At 38.5% G+C, this 15,939-nt stretch overlaps 1 protein-coding gene across 3 annotated transcripts in view; it reads left to right on the top strand.

Moving 5' to 3' along the window:
* The window catches only part of fign (fidgetin), a 60,099-nt gene that overhangs the window by 36,850 nt on the left and 7,310 nt on the right, over positions 1 to 15,939 (top strand). The window lies entirely within an intron of this gene.

Below are 15,939 nucleotides of genomic sequence, written 5' to 3'. Positions count from 1 at the left end.
ATTCTCAGCAAATACAATTTTATATTTCAGATTTGTTATTTAAATGTTATGCTTCACTATTTATAGTTAAAAAGAGCTTTACTGACAGACATGATTGACAGTTGTTAGACTCCTTAAACTCACATAAAGCAGAAATTCACAGTCTTAAATTATAAAACTAGCTACCCATGATACTCTTTGCGGGTTCAATTTTGGTTTGGTTCATTTTTTTTTTCTCTTCATTAAATGTTATTTGTGTGTTATAATATGTTATTCTCATGTTAACATGATTTTGTTATTCTAACCATGTTGGTGTTTTGTGTTCTGGTTTTTCAGTTCAGCCTGTACAGGTGTCACATAGTTAAACAGTGAGTGTCTCATGCTGGCAACACATCTGTTTGAGCTTTTACTCTGTCATCAGGAGGGAATTTGAATCCTGGCGATGCTTCAACATTGCTAATTAAAAAAAAAACTTGCTAATTATTGGTGCATTATCTGCAGTATTTTCATTGATACTAATAAAACCAAGGGCCACAGATATCAGCTAACAATATATCAGTTGAGCCTTCATAAAAATACAGCAGGATAGACTCACAGTACCATGCAATTGTGTGTTTACATACAGTCTCTCTTTTAATGTGTGAATTCTGTGAAATTTTTTCACAATTCAATGAAATCTTTAAATTCTTCTGTGAGCAGCCTGATCAGGCCTTGGCAGCATGTAAATTTAACACACTGAAGGAAAAGGGTTTAAGACAACTTTATTTGAAAGTTGTACGTTTAAAGGGATTAGATTCTGTGTTTTTCTTTGATTTTATGCACACTTATGTCCACTTGTGACATTTGTGTGGGTCTGTGTACAAAAAACAATCAGAATTCACTCCTGTCATTCATTCCTGTTAAAAAGTGAGAGAAATTAGTTTTTCTATGCCAGACTCTTTAATTGTTAGTATAGCTGACCCTCCTGTTTTGGTTCAGTGTAGGATATGTTGGCTAAACATGGCATATCAGGCATCAGCAAAGTATTATCCTCAGGAATGCGCAATGATATTGGCATCTGCAGATAACTGCTGAGAAAAATATATTGGCATCAGATTAGATTCGTCTGATATTCAGACTGATATTTGATGACACATTTATTGTATTCTAGAAGAGCAGAATGTTTAGGTGACTCGGATAGTATTTGTGGCATAAGCAAAAATATATAAAAAAAAAAAAATACATATTGGCTCTTGGAAGTTGGAACTTTTTCTTCACCATAGTCATATACTAACTCTCTCTCTTTTTTGTTTTTAATTGCACATTTGCTATTAGAGAACACTTGTTAAAAAGTCTTATTTAACATTTAATAAGTTATAATCAGTTGTTAGGGACGATCTTTATTCCTTTTTCTTTGTTATTTAAATGTTTTACTGAGCTCTATCAACATGGATCTGTCTTTTGTCTGCTGGCTGTGCTTACTCTCCTCTATAGAAGACCATATAAAGATATTTTTTATTCAAAGTGCCTCTGACCGTTCTGTCCTTGGAAGACACTCTTCACTTCGCATTTCTGTTTCCTTTATTGAAATTAAATTACTAAGTTTTGGAAATTAAGTTTTAAAGCATTTGAATTCACTAAATTCAAAGGTTTGATAAACGGCAAAAGGAACTTCATGTCCATAGTCAATAAGCTATTTTTCTGTACTTACAAAAGAAGGCTTTGTTATGAACAAGGTCAAGTGCTCTTCACAACACTGTTTTTCCCGAAGTACCTTGGTTATGTACAAAAGGAACATTTCCATGAGTGTGTTTCTGTTGCTAATCTTCTGACTTCATCCGAGATTGCCGCTATACATGTACTCTGAGGCCTCTCATGCGTTAGCATTTTGTTCATTTACTTCACGGTTTATCTGTTTTTTCATTACAGTGAATGAGTTTAAGAAGGCCTGCTTTCTTTCTCTCTCTCTCTCTCTCTCTCTCTCTCTCTCTCTCTCTCTCTCTCTCTCTCTTTTTCTCTCCCCTCCCTTCCTCCCTGTAATATCAATAATGGCCAATGCCATCCACAAGTATACTCTTTATCCCCGAGGTAAAAATGATTGACAAATAAGTGCTTACAGGCATCTGCTCCTCACTTTCATGGACTTGGTACTCAGAATTGCAGACACGCTCTGTTTGATAGACCACTTACATGGCACATCTGACCATCTGCAATTTATCTAAACTGTGGCTCATATTTAGACAGCTATGATGTTTTACACATAACCAGTATACAGTTATGTATTTAGACCAAATTTCCACCCATGTTGGATTAGATGCGTCTTTTTTTGGTTTGTGTTTAGGCGCACAATTGAGAGCTGGCTGTGTTAGACAGTGTATTCAGAAGTAGAGACACCTCAGCATTCACAAGCCGGGACAGATCATTGTCTTTTGAGGCCCCCCCAAGTTTAAATAAATAAATAAATAGAGACATGAAAAGTGAGGTTAAACAGTTCACATATATGTTAGTTTTGAAAGTTAGCCTTATTTAATATACAGTAATGTGTTGTGTCTGCATCATAGCAGTTTATGCTTTTTATGTAAGATTTATATGTCAAAAAGTGTGCATGTCAAAAAACACACACGAGTTAAAAATTCTATTTACCTTTGAGGCCAAACTAAATCACAGTGCAAAAACAGAAGCAGTCCTACATACACTGAAGCGTAAACACTGACACTACTATGAAAATATCCTTTTTGAATAGCAGCAACAGCGTCCTGCAGGTCAGTAATCAGTGATAAAGTTTAAGGGGCCTGAGAACAGATACCATTGCTTCATTTATTTCACGTATGTAGTCATTTCTACATAGGAGTGGGTGATATGGCTAAAATACAAAATCATGATAGTTAAAAATGTTTTCACGACACATATCACAACATTAGATGTTTGGTAAGTGGAAAAGATACGTTTGATTTATTAGAACAGACAAAAAAGCCCCAGCACTGCCACATTTAAAAGAATACTGTCAAAAACTATGAATATAGTGATTATACAGTGACTTATCAGCATTTCACACCCTGCTCTGCATTAAATCTGATTAAACAGCACTAATTATGCTCTTTTTGTAATGACACATTCAGTTGGTCACTACATACTGATGATATCCACAGAATGCTCAGAAATGTATATTGAGACGTAATTTATCACAATAACAATAAAATATAATCATGTTGTCCACACTTATTTGTACATACTCAATACAATGTTTATATATGCAGTGGATTGTTTCAAGTATTTGAGGCCCCCAAGTCCCCTGGCAGCTAGAAGCCGCTGGGCACTGGGCCCACAGACCTGGTCAGTAATCCATCCCTGTTGCCAAGATATGTTTTATAGTGACAAGAAACAAAAGAAAAAATGACACTGAATTCTTGTTAACCTTCAGCTGGATTTTCAAAAAATCTTTGGCATATTTTATTTTCATGGCATCAAAGATGTCAAATTTCAGATTGTCCACTGATGGACAGTCAACTGAAAGTGTTGCTTTAGTAGTATGAAAGTATGAAAGCTCAAATCAATGCTCAGTTTAGGTTGTACAGTAGGTCCACATAGTCTGTGCATGCATGTGTGCATGAACGTGTGTGTGTGAGTGTGCTGGTTTGTACCTTTCTAGAAGTGAAAAAGCACATAGATAAACAGGGCACGTGGGGGGGCTCTCATGGATTCTGTGTTACCTCACTTCTGCTAATGACCTTTAAAGATCAATTTTGGATTACGTAGGAAAGTCTTTGAGCTAAGCATCTGATGGACCACCCTTCACGAAACGAGGGTCTTGAAAATTATTATTGCAAGCAATATAAGATAATGGATACTCATTATTCTCCCTGCTGTCACGTTCACGTATATTGTCCACTCTTGAAATATGATGCATCCACCGTACTTACCAGCCACTTAATATCAGAAAGCGTAGCATGTGTAATGATTTATAATTACCTCAGCGTAATGTGCGTCGTGGAGCGGTTATTGGCTAAATAATTAGCTCATTGTGTTAGGACTGATGGATGACAACGAAGAAGGGGAGGAGTTAAGGTCCTATTGAGGGGGTGGGGGGCAGAAGACTGGTAAAGTGCATTACGCTATGTATAGTGCACAGGAAAACAGACTTGAGTTTGTTGGTTTGATACTGAAATTCTTATCCGTTTGGCTTGGTGAATAAAACATCTGGCAGTTTACAACATCTGAATGCCTTTAATCATTTCCTAATATATGTCCTTTTTCAGCATAAAAACACATAATTAACAGAAAACATCTCAGCAACTGAAGTATTTGTGTCCATCTTTTGCCTTTATTACAGCTTCCATTCTTTTCGTAAGACTTGCTTTCGGTTTTTTAAAGAAATCTGCAGGAATGTTTTTCCTCACTAGAAAGTTGGTTCTATTTTCTTCATCTCATGATCCAAGTAATCCCAAACACATTCAGTGATGTTGAGGTCTGGGGTGGTCAGTCCATTGTTCTGAGAACGTCAGCAGCTTCTTTGTTTGATTAACACTTTTTTGTCTATTTCCTTTTCTCAGTAAGGACCTCTTGACAGCTACACATTCTTTTAGACCCATAACTCTGAGTTATCATCTCACAGTGGTAAGACCAACAGAAATATATGGATTTTTGAAATCTGGAGGAAGAGTAGAACTTGATTCTCTCCCATATCTCAAAGATGAAAGCTTTAAGTACTGTTTATCTGATGGTGACAGTTTTGGCGGTTTAACAAATCTTGCATGATTGTTAACAGTCCCATTTTCTCTTTACCTTTTAATAATTTTTTTTAAAACGTTTTTTTCCACTTGTTTTCCTTTTATCTTACTCTTCCTCATGCATACCTAAAAAAATCATGTGTACTTGATGGCTGTTTTGAGTGGAATTTAAATAACTAAAGGGTGGTCTCTGACTTTTGCACAGCACTTCTTCTACTCATCCATATATGAATATTGAAACCATCCTCATAACGAAACCCCGGCAGGCTGATACTTGTGGCCTGGGGTTTTACACAACACGTAAATACACAATACGTAAATAACTCTTTGCAAGATAATCAGATGTTTATGAATTCAGATTCCTTCTGATTGACACAGACAGAGTTCATCAGCTGCTTAAGTTCACATTAAGTGACCAGTGTGCTGGAAGAGAGGAAAGAAGAAGTGAAAAGGCTGAGGAGGAGATGACTAGGAGAAAAAGTGGACGAGGAACAGATGAGAGGAGGAGGGGAAGGAGGAGAGGAGGGAAGAGGAGGGGCAGGAGAACAGAGGGAGAGGAGAGGGAGCATTGCATCAGTGAAACAGTCAGCCGCTTTGAGAGGCATAATCGGTGTTTAGCAGATTGAAATGATTACAGCTCTGTCACAGCAGGCTGCGCGCACGCCACGTCTTCTCTCCGAACACAATCATGAATATTACGCCCAGTTACAAAGAGTGGCCTTGTCTTCGGAAATTGACTGCTTGACTGACATGCCAACTACATTAAAGATAAGTGCCCCATATAAATTCACACCCAACTCCTAACATACGGCGCGCATCTGCTCACTTTCGGCCTCTCGCCACCTCTCTCTTTCCAAATGTCTCCTGGCCCGGCGTGGTATTTGTCTTTAGCGAGCGAGCGCAAGCGGTAATGGAGCCGCTCCATCACAGACTGCTGCGGCTGCTGCGAGATGTACGCTTACATACAGGGAGTTAAGTTGTAGCATGCTGACAGTGGCGCTGAGACAAAAGCAGATGGCACATTAGAAGTAAATCACCTTATTAACCTCCTCCAGGTACTCTCTTCTCATACACCAACGTGTGGACCTGTCTAACTGACAGCTTGACTGACTGAGCTCCAAGCAAGCGCTTGGGTTCTAAACTCAGGCAGATGATTATAAGACAGAGAAATGTTGTTAAGCTTAGTAAAGTCAACAGCAGATCCTTTTAGAGGAAAGTGGGTAAACCAATATTTTACATGTTCCCATTTGCCTTCTTTCCTAGTGGATTTATCCCCAGTGTTGCATCAGGCTCTGCAGTGGCTTTGTGTGTTTTTATTTCAGAAATTTTTCTTCCGTTCTATCTATATTACCCTGTTTGTTCTGTAGCACATAGGCAGTTTTTTACATTGGATTACACTCAGCATGAGCAAAGCCATCATCTGTGGTCCTGTGCGTCACATATAATACAGCAGATCTCATCTGAACACAGCGAACATCACACTGGATGTCGTATGTGAGGAGAAGCATCTCATTTAACATTTAAAATCAAAAGCATGTCAATAGGAACAGAACTTATTAAATGCAGGTGTAATCTTATTAGAAGAATGAGAAGAGTGATAAAGCAGTTTCCCCACTCAGCCCAATTTGCTGTCACAGTTATCCCTCCTAATGCTGTTCCATTTCATGGTGGTAAATGTTACCATTAATATGAGGGGACTTTTTAAGCCGAGGGTTTGTTCACATTTTCTTAAGACGATGGGTCTGGAAATGCAAACAGACAGGGTAGAGAAAGCCTCAAGCTGTGATGATCTGAAGGAATGAAAAATCAGTGTTTGCCTTGTGAGTATACACTTCCACAGGACACTATGCCGGAACACTGGGCTTGGCACACTACATATCTGGAATTTCTGTTTGATTTTTTTTGGGGATGCATTGATATTGGAATTGTGGGTCGATGTCAACGTCTGATATTTTTCAGGTACATATCTAACATTGCTGATAAAAAAAATATAGAAACTGGCTCTAGATCCAGCTGGATCTGCATTACAGAGAAATATAACATTCCTATAGATTTTTTAACTGCAGTGAAATTAATTGAAATGCAACAGAAGCCCAGAATCACCTAAACCTTCTACTCCTCTGAAGTACAATAAACATGTCATTATATAGTGGTTTGAAACATCAAATCTGAAAATCCGTCCAATGCTGACAGAGGTGGGCGATATGGCAAAAATACAATATTGTGATACTTCAAGAAATTTTCAAGATACACAGTGTCATTATTTATTTTTTCAGACATCTGATCAGTTGGGATAGAGGAAAAAGAACTAATAGTGCAACATTTAAAAATACTATTAAAACTGTAAATACAGTGATTTTTATTAAATATTTCATATACTGTGTTGCACTAAATCCAGTTAAACCGGACTAAATTTGCTCTTATTATAATGAAATATGCAGTTGGTCAGTGTTCTACAAGTACTGTTGATATTCACAGTATGTTCAGAAAAGCATATTGTGTTGCACTGTGACATAATTTATCACGATAGTGATATATATGGTCATATTGCCCAGCCCTACTGATATATACAGTACTATGCAAAAGTTTTGGGAATCTGAGAAAATTTGAATCAAAGGCTGTTTATCTGGGCAGTAAGCATTTATTTACACATATAAAACCCTAATATTAGAATAATTACAAATAATATTAATACAGTAAGTAGTTGTTTAATGTATATCAATGCATTTGTTTAATCATTTCCAAACCTTTCCTTGGAATAGCCCAAATTTATCTGTATTTATCATGTAATAACTCAGCAAATACATGCGGTAGCTGGAAGCTTCAAACAGAAATCTGGAACCAGACTTTGTTCTCCGTACCAGCCCTATATTAACTACTTTAGTTAAATAACTACTTTAATATGACGTTCTTATTACTCTTTAATGTTTATTTGCATCTGACTTGGTTTTATGAACAAAACAGACTCATGGCTAAGATAAAATGTTTGGAAAAATGAAAAAAAACTGTGCACTTTTGCACAGTTATATATATTTTTCATTTTAACAAATAACTGGCAATAATGATATGATTCCAATGTCATCCCTAGTTATATTTATTTGTTGTTTTCTAAGAACTTGTTACCTGCATTAAAAATCAGATGTACTCATTTGCTTTTTTAGTCCACACAAATAATGTGAGTCACTTTAACTGCTGTGCTTGAGACTGAGCAGCAGAAGCGTTCATTTAGCTGCTGATGTGTGTCATGATTATTAGTTCGAGTACAGACAGCTGGACGCCACCACTTAACCGTTGGGCAGCATAACTGGACTAAAGCTGGAACTGTTAAACTGCAAATGTGTCGTTGACCAATTCAGAGTTTTTTCCATTGTAATCACAGTAATGTTTTTGTGCAGGCTCTCTCTACAAACAACACTGGTGCAGGTTTTTAGTTGGAAAGTATGTGAGGTTCAGCTTTACAGGGAGGATTTGTGAAAACATACTACAGAGACCAAATCAGCTTTGATGTAATTACATTTGCATGCATCTGGACTGTAACAGTTCTATCCAAAAATAGTATTTTTATTCAGGCCCAGCTGTTCTTGCTAACATTGGCTCATATTAATCAGACTTTCTAGAGTAATAATACTGATCTAGGATCAACTCATGCTTTTTATCTAACAGTGAATAAAATTCCATGACCTGATGAGATCTGATCTTAGATCAGTGCTCTTACTCTGAGATACATGATAAATGTGGGCTGTCGTTCTTAACATTGTTCGAAAGTTGTTCATAGGGTGACGTAACACTGAGAGACATTGAGCAAATTCATGACATGGTAAAGACCTACAGTTCTCACATTCCAATCTGACATTCTTCATGTAAAACATACGTCCCTGCAGTTTTATTTAGACCTCCTAATGTCAAAGTGATCTAAAATGCCCCCATTGAGAGCGTTTATGAATGTTTATATTATCATAATTTTCCTCTCATAGGGTAGCTCAAGATCACAATTAGCCAAGTCACTAAATGATGTGGACTTCATCCTGTGACATGCATTTAAGGCTAATTAGTTGATTAATTGTGTTTAGAATGCTTAATTAAATTACTGTACCCTGGAGGTAGGGTGACTATGCAGGTTTTCTCTCTCTGTCTTTTGAAACGCTGTTTGTTGTTTGGTCACGCTTTACACTGCATGATCTCTCCTCCATCATCTCCGGCGGCTGGGTGCTGGGAGTCTTAACGTGTGCTGTACAGCAGGAAAAAGGACATTGACTGAATTTCTTGGCTAAATTAGGAGCTTAATGATGCCCTCTGGTCTCACGGACCCATCAGAATGAGTGGGACATGGATTTCCAAATTGACTTTAAATGGTTTTAAGTTGATATGTAAGATGAATGGCCTTCTGTTGCCATAACGATTACCAGCAGAGATTGAATTAGAACTGTATCCCATCCCCCCACCTAGAGGGGGGCAGAGAGAGAGAGAGAGAGAAACAGAGAGAGAGAGAGAGAGGGGAACACATCTCTACAGTGCATTAGAAGAGGAATATGAGCTTGTTTTTATTTATAAATGTAATTAATGTCTGTCCACAGTATTCGCACGCTTGTCATGTTGAGTGTGCTGTGTGCGCATTATGAAAGGAAGAGGCTCTCATAATTATGTTTACATCCACAGATAAAAAAATCCCTGGGCTGTAATGATCAGTAATTATAAATATTTTTCCGAGTTTCTCCGGTTGCAGCCGCGTTCATTGTGCGCTGGGGAAAGCAGGTTGTGTGGCTTAATTATGACATTGTACATGACTAAATGTAGCCGTCTGCCTGAGCCCAGCTAAACACTTCCACTGGCATAATCACGCTCGGACCTGACTCTAAAGAGCTCATTACAGTTAGCTTTCTAAAGAGCGCTTTATTAAACACAGTTACCTAATAAGCATCTTTGGTGGTGCAAATTGGCCAAAATGGTAATGAGTCTGATTAGACCACGTTTCAATTACGACAGCTTCCTCCTAAAGCAACCCCATCCCCCCCAAGCCTAAAAGCAAGAGGGAGAGTAAGAGCAGGAGAGTGGGAGAGAGAAAGAGAGAGAGAGAGAGAGAGAGAGAGGGGGAGAGAGCAAGCGGGAGAGCTTGGGAATTCTGCTAGAAGCCATTGCGTGTTCATACACTCCCGCACACACGCACGCACTAAAAAAAGGAAAAGAAAACCACTCCGCCACCTCTGTGCTTCCTTTCAGCTGCGCAGTAATGAATAGAGAATTGTGCAAGCGGCAGTCCAATTTACGCACTGGGAAATTGGACGGACAGAGCGCGGGCGCGCCGCTGTTTGCTTAAAATCGGCCAAGGCTAGCCAGATTAATAGCTCCCAAAAAGGTCAGCTTCTCTGTTTCATTGGCCATGATCACAGTGTCTGAAATTAAACAGTGTGCTGTAGCAGAGCTTCCTCTCCGGGGGTTTACTGTTGATCACTCTCACTAATAACACACCTATTAGATGCCTGCACAAACCATACATAATTACTGTCAGGCTTGGGGAAGACTGTGCAGCCTATAAAAGGTGATGCAGGACTTGCACATCTTTAATTATTTGGACGAGCAATTAACGCTTCAGCCGCATACTTCATGTGTGTTTTTTGGTCTTCTGCGTTTTTGTTAGTTGTGACTTGTGTTTGTGTGGGTGTTTGTAATAATTCATGCTCTAAATGATTTGCTACTACGTAATTTGCACATTTTACTCTAAACAACATCATAGTCTTGTTTTGTCAGCTGCATACTGCTCACCTGTTTGTAATGCCAAAGCTGCTCTTATAAACCCTTATCTCTTAATGCTGCGTGCCTGGTACTGTCTGTTTTAGCTGGGTGAATTCTGAGTGAGAGTGTAATCTAAGATTTGCCAGGCGTACTGTAAAGGTAGCCTCGCAGACACTGGTAAATTAAACAAAGGGCTTTTGTGGAGAGCCAATGAGTGGAATTTGAGCGGAGGTCCTCCGCCTGTCTTTAGGCATCCTCTAATGAAATGAGCACTAATTATGCCAAATGCAGCTAAGGCGAGAGAGCAGGTCAGTGCTTGTTGTGTCTAATTTTGTTTTCAATTTTTTTTTTTCTGGTCAGTGTCTGTGGATAGACTAAATGGGCTGTTTCAGTGACCATTTGTGATGCAAACATCTGGAACACTGAGCAGATTCTATTTCTGTGTTTAGGAACTTGTGGTGATGTTCAGTAATAAGGTATATTGAACACATTGTGGACACTGAAATACTGTCACTGCATTTTAGTCAAATTCTGATCACGTGTTTCATACAGGATCCAGTATAAAATTCTTATACTACTATTAATACTGTTAAAAGGACAGAACACAACATGTATGTTTGTCATTTACATGCAGTGTTTTTAAAATACAAAATAATGATAATATTTTAAACTGTGATAAAAGTTTAGGTAATTATTGTGATGTCATTTTTTATATTGACACGACTTATGCTGAGTGATATAATGAAATATTGACACATTGTGATATGAATTTTTAGTGTTAAAGGTGTTGAAAGATAATGAGCATTATATCTATAATAGCATTCTATTCCAGGAAACAACAGTGTCCCGGTCAGTTTGTGTTTAGTTCTTTAAATTGTTTTTTGTGCACTATATACTTCTAGGACCTGTAAGTTAACCCATGCTAATTTATTTTTAGTATAAAATTCTTATACTACTATTAATACTGTTAAAAGGACAGAACACAACATGTATGTTTGTCATTTACATGCAGTGTTTTTAAAATACAAAATAATGATAATATTTTAAACTGTGATAAAAGTTTAGGTAATTATTGTGATAGTCATCACAATAGCAGCATTCATATACAGCGCGAATACTCTTACCTGCCTCACGTCATTTACATCAGAAAACTGCAACACAGATCGGCCAAAATCAAAATATTTATTTTTAGTATAAAATTCTGTCTCGCTATGTCCTTCGGCAGGGGAGAGTGAAATATCAGGCGAGTATCAGGCAGTCCTGTTGTGATGTGGTTCTGCAAGGAACGTATAGTTCAGCGAACAGCTAACATTAGCTAGTTAGTTTTTTTGCAACTGTGAGCAACAAGTGACATTATGTTGGCTGAGGCGCAGTTTAGGGATTTTTTTGGAAAGGAGACATCATGGTTCACCTCCAGATTTTTTTTCCCATTCAAGTTTATTGTCTTTTTCACCTGACAAACTTTACTCGCATTTAATATGAACATGTTTTAACAGTGCTCATGAAGTACGGGGTCATTATCAATGAAATGTAAATTTTATCTGATACTGTGATATATTTGGAAACTGATATGATATTAAATATTATCAGTATCGCCCAGCATTATTTGACAGTGTTTTAAATACACATTGCATGTGAAATAAACAATGTAGGATGTGTACATAAGTGAATTTGTCTGTTGTGAAATATAACATGAATGAATGCTACAGCATTTGTTAAAGGATGACACTGTACAATACACAATACAAGTAAACAGGGCTCCATGGTTAGAACTGCACTACACATTCTCACCAAAAACAGTGGCAGGATATGACATATGGGAGCAGTAGGAGTGACATTTTTATATTTAGAGAAAGAGATAGGTTTGTCTGTGTGTTTGTGTTATTTATTGTTGTGTCACAGCTCTAGAAGCCAGGCTGAAGAAGCATGAAGAGCACGGAGGAGCTGCAGCTGATTTAGTGCAGTCTAAAACTAAACTGGAGATGATTCATCTTCTGCAGTGCACTCTCTCTCACGCTCTCCCTCGCTCTCTTGCTCTCCCTTTCTGTCTCTCTCGCTCTCACTCGCTTTCTTTCTGCATCTTCTGTCTCTTCTTCCTCTGTTAATCACTCTCTTTCTGATTTCCCCCTCTCCTTCACCCCTCCATAGTTCAGTTGTTTTCTCTATTTAAATCTCACCTCACGAATCACCTGATCAGATTTTAGCGTGTAATCTGGAAGACAGGCATGGCTAAGATCATGCAAAGTAGCATATAACCTAGCGAGGACTCTGCATTATGTGGTAGAATGGCAGGAATACGTGCATAAACACTGTCACTTAGAGAGCATTATATGGATTTAGTTGGGCTATAATACAGTGCATTCGCTCAGCCCCCATGTTACCCCTGTAACTAAATCTCTTGATGTCTCATTTTAGTCGACTTAAACACTTTAAACGGTTTGAAGAAGACATTCCTGTCTTATTATTGTAAGAAGCTGGTAATTTGTTAGGCTTGTTAAATGACTATAGCTGAATTTGCTCTTTTGTTAGCGTGTGGTGCATTTCATAAAAGTCATTAGAATGAGAGACTGGAGTATTGTTTGAAATCTCCGTGTGCACACTGCGCTGCAGAGGATTTCAGCCTCTCCGAACGTCTTACTTTATTCCAGCACAAGTCAACACCCACGTCCTCCATAAAGACTTACCTCTTAGAGAGGAGCAGAATATAAATATATATATTTGAAAGTGGAACTTGAAAGATGAGTAATAAATGTATTAACGAGTGGATGTACAGAGGCTCAAAGATAACTGAGCCGCCAAATTCCCAAGGTAATCTTTAACAGCTCTGGAGTACACGCCACAGTTTATAGTCTGCACACAGAAATGAAAGCTCATCCTCAGATCAAGGAAAATATATGTCCTCCACTCAGTACACATTATTATTGGAGATAAATCTTTACATACATCTCAAATGAATTGCTGTGGGAATACCACATGTCCCACAGCAGTAACCAGGCATAGCCCGATGCGTAAAACGCTGGCCAGGAGCACACATAAAATACTGCAAAATGCAACATAATAGCAAATCAAAAGCAGTTTCCAGCAAAGTGCATAAAATGTGGCATTAATTTCCTAATAATCTGAACGTGTATGATTTGTCGGAGTAATAGTATTGACTCCTGCCATTGTTTGGAGTGCAGCTTTTACTGCTGATGTTATTAATGGGCTTCCTGGCATGCCTGCCATGTTGATGCCAGCGCTTTGTCTTTAGCCTTTCTTAGTCATTAGCTCACAGGCCTGACAGCCTTGCCAGCCATAGCACCGATCCCTTTGACTAAAACCTTGTAAATTAACACAATTAGCGCAGCATCATCCTGCTAATTAGCGCTCAGTGTGTGTGTGTGTGTGTGTGTGAGTGCGCTGTGCAGGCAGGCTGCTGGGAAGGTGGTTGTTGGGGAAAACCGCATGCCTCGCTGCTACAGTAGAGGGAAAAGGCTGCTAAATACTGGCAATACTGGCCTCCTGGAATAGACCCTGAGATTTATACTATGGGTCAGTGTTGCGCACACAGGCTTACCTCAGTCCCAGACCTAAAAGCATTAACAGTGGAGAATCACACAGCAAAATCTCTAGTGTTGAACTCCTACAGTCTTAATTTCGGTGTAGCAGTGATTAAACCTACACTGCAGGTGCTAATTCAGCACTGTGGATTTTGTTTATAATTTAGTGCAAGACTCCAGAAATCACCACCTTGAGAACTGTTTCTTCCACCTGTTAGTTCATCTGATCTATGTAGACCAAAAATCACTGTGCTTATTATGTAGCATTGTGGCCTAAGGTATCAGCTGGATGATCATATCAACTGATATTAAAGACCTGTGGTATTACCGACATCAGGTGAAAATAATTAGCACATGATTGTAGACAATTATTTTTAGTCACAGCATCTCCCAACATTCAGACAAAACCTTAAAGAGTTCTGCCACTGGGCAGCTCAGTATGAGACTATTTGCAATTAAGACTTTCTCACAAGCCTATCAGTCAGTAGAGCATTGTTTAGCTAAAAAGTATAAAATACAGTAAAACAAAGATGTGTATAAAATTATATCAGCTGATATCAGCTATCTGAATTTTTAGCCCCTTAAAATTAGTATCGATATCAGTCAAAAATGTTCACATCGTTCAAGTGCAATTGCTAGTTGAACAGATCTACAAATCTCTGACATTACTAGAACAATCTGCACCTGTGCCATACAGTGATAAGGGACAGAAAGCTTTATGAAAGCTCTACGTTGCTGTATTTGGGTTATATTGGTGGTATATCATCTATGGACTGTTGGCTAGTGATGCACTGATACAAGAATTATAGACAAAATGTCTAATAATTGTTGTGTACATGCTTGCTGATGATGATCCCAATGTTGATATATAAACATTTTAGTAATGTTTATGATGCATAAACACTACTAAAACTGGCACTAGATCTACTCAGATTAGCAGAGAATATAAACCTATTTATTTGTGTAGGTTTTTAAATGCAGTAAAATGAATAAAATGCAGACAATTTAGTACAGTAGTCCAGCATCACATAACAGTTCAACGTTTTGCTCTAAAATCAGTCTGACATACTGGTCAAACATGTTTCTGATGCCGATATTTGTTTAAAGCGATTGTCTGCTGATACCAATATGATTTTGATATTACCATGCATCCCCTTTGTTGGCTACTACTGGAAAAATGTACTTTTAGGCTGTGTTTACTGTGTCATGGACAAAATGATCAGATAAAATGTTAAATATTTTAGAACTAATTATGAGATCTGTGGCACAGAATGTAAGATTCTGTATTTGTATTATTTGTTTCAGTGATAGATCAGTGTGTATGTAAATGTAATGTCCAGTGTGTCTAGATAAGCAGCAAGTATGTGTGCTTGGCTACAACAACATGCCTGTGGGATAAGAGGGCTGACTTCCACTCTCATCAGTAGTCCATACTGTGTGTGTGTGTGTGGGTGTGTGGGTGTGTGTGTGTGTGGGTGTTTGTGTGTGTGTGTCTATGTAGACCGCTTGTGTCATCCCGATGGTTCTCGAGTAAATGTCTCTTTGATAATCCCATGCTGAGTCTAAGATGACAGCATATGTAACTACTTGTGTTTGCAGATGGAGTTTGGGATTAAACTTGATGGTGGCTTTTGAGCCCTGGAGGCAATAAAAGAGAGAAGCTGGAAAGAGAAGAGAGTGAGCCAGAGAGAGAGAGAGGGAGGAAGAAAGAGCAAGTGAGCCAGAGAGAGGGAGAAAGACAAGAGAGGCATGTTTTTTCCCCTTTTCCAGTTCGCAGTGCTCCAGGAGGCAGCAGGCAGACAGAGAGCTGTTGTAATTCATGCCGTGCTGTGGGGTTTGTGTGATGAAAGCAGCGGAGCGCTGCCTGGGAGATTGCTTTGCTGCACTCCTCCAAGCAGATTTGAAACTGTCTGGGACTGCTTTAGATGAGAGTTGGATTATAGAGTGACCTGCGATGTCTGTGTCACTCCGCTCTGTGCAGGGTG

This window comes from Colossoma macropomum, unplaced genomic scaffold (genome assembly GCF_904425465.1).
Source record: "Colossoma macropomum unplaced genomic scaffold, Colossoma_macropomum, whole genome shotgun sequence".
NCBI classification, from domain to species: domain Eukaryota; kingdom Metazoa; phylum Chordata; class Actinopteri; order Characiformes; family Serrasalmidae; genus Colossoma; species Colossoma macropomum.
This window is presented reverse-complemented; position numbering and strand designations above follow the sequence as displayed.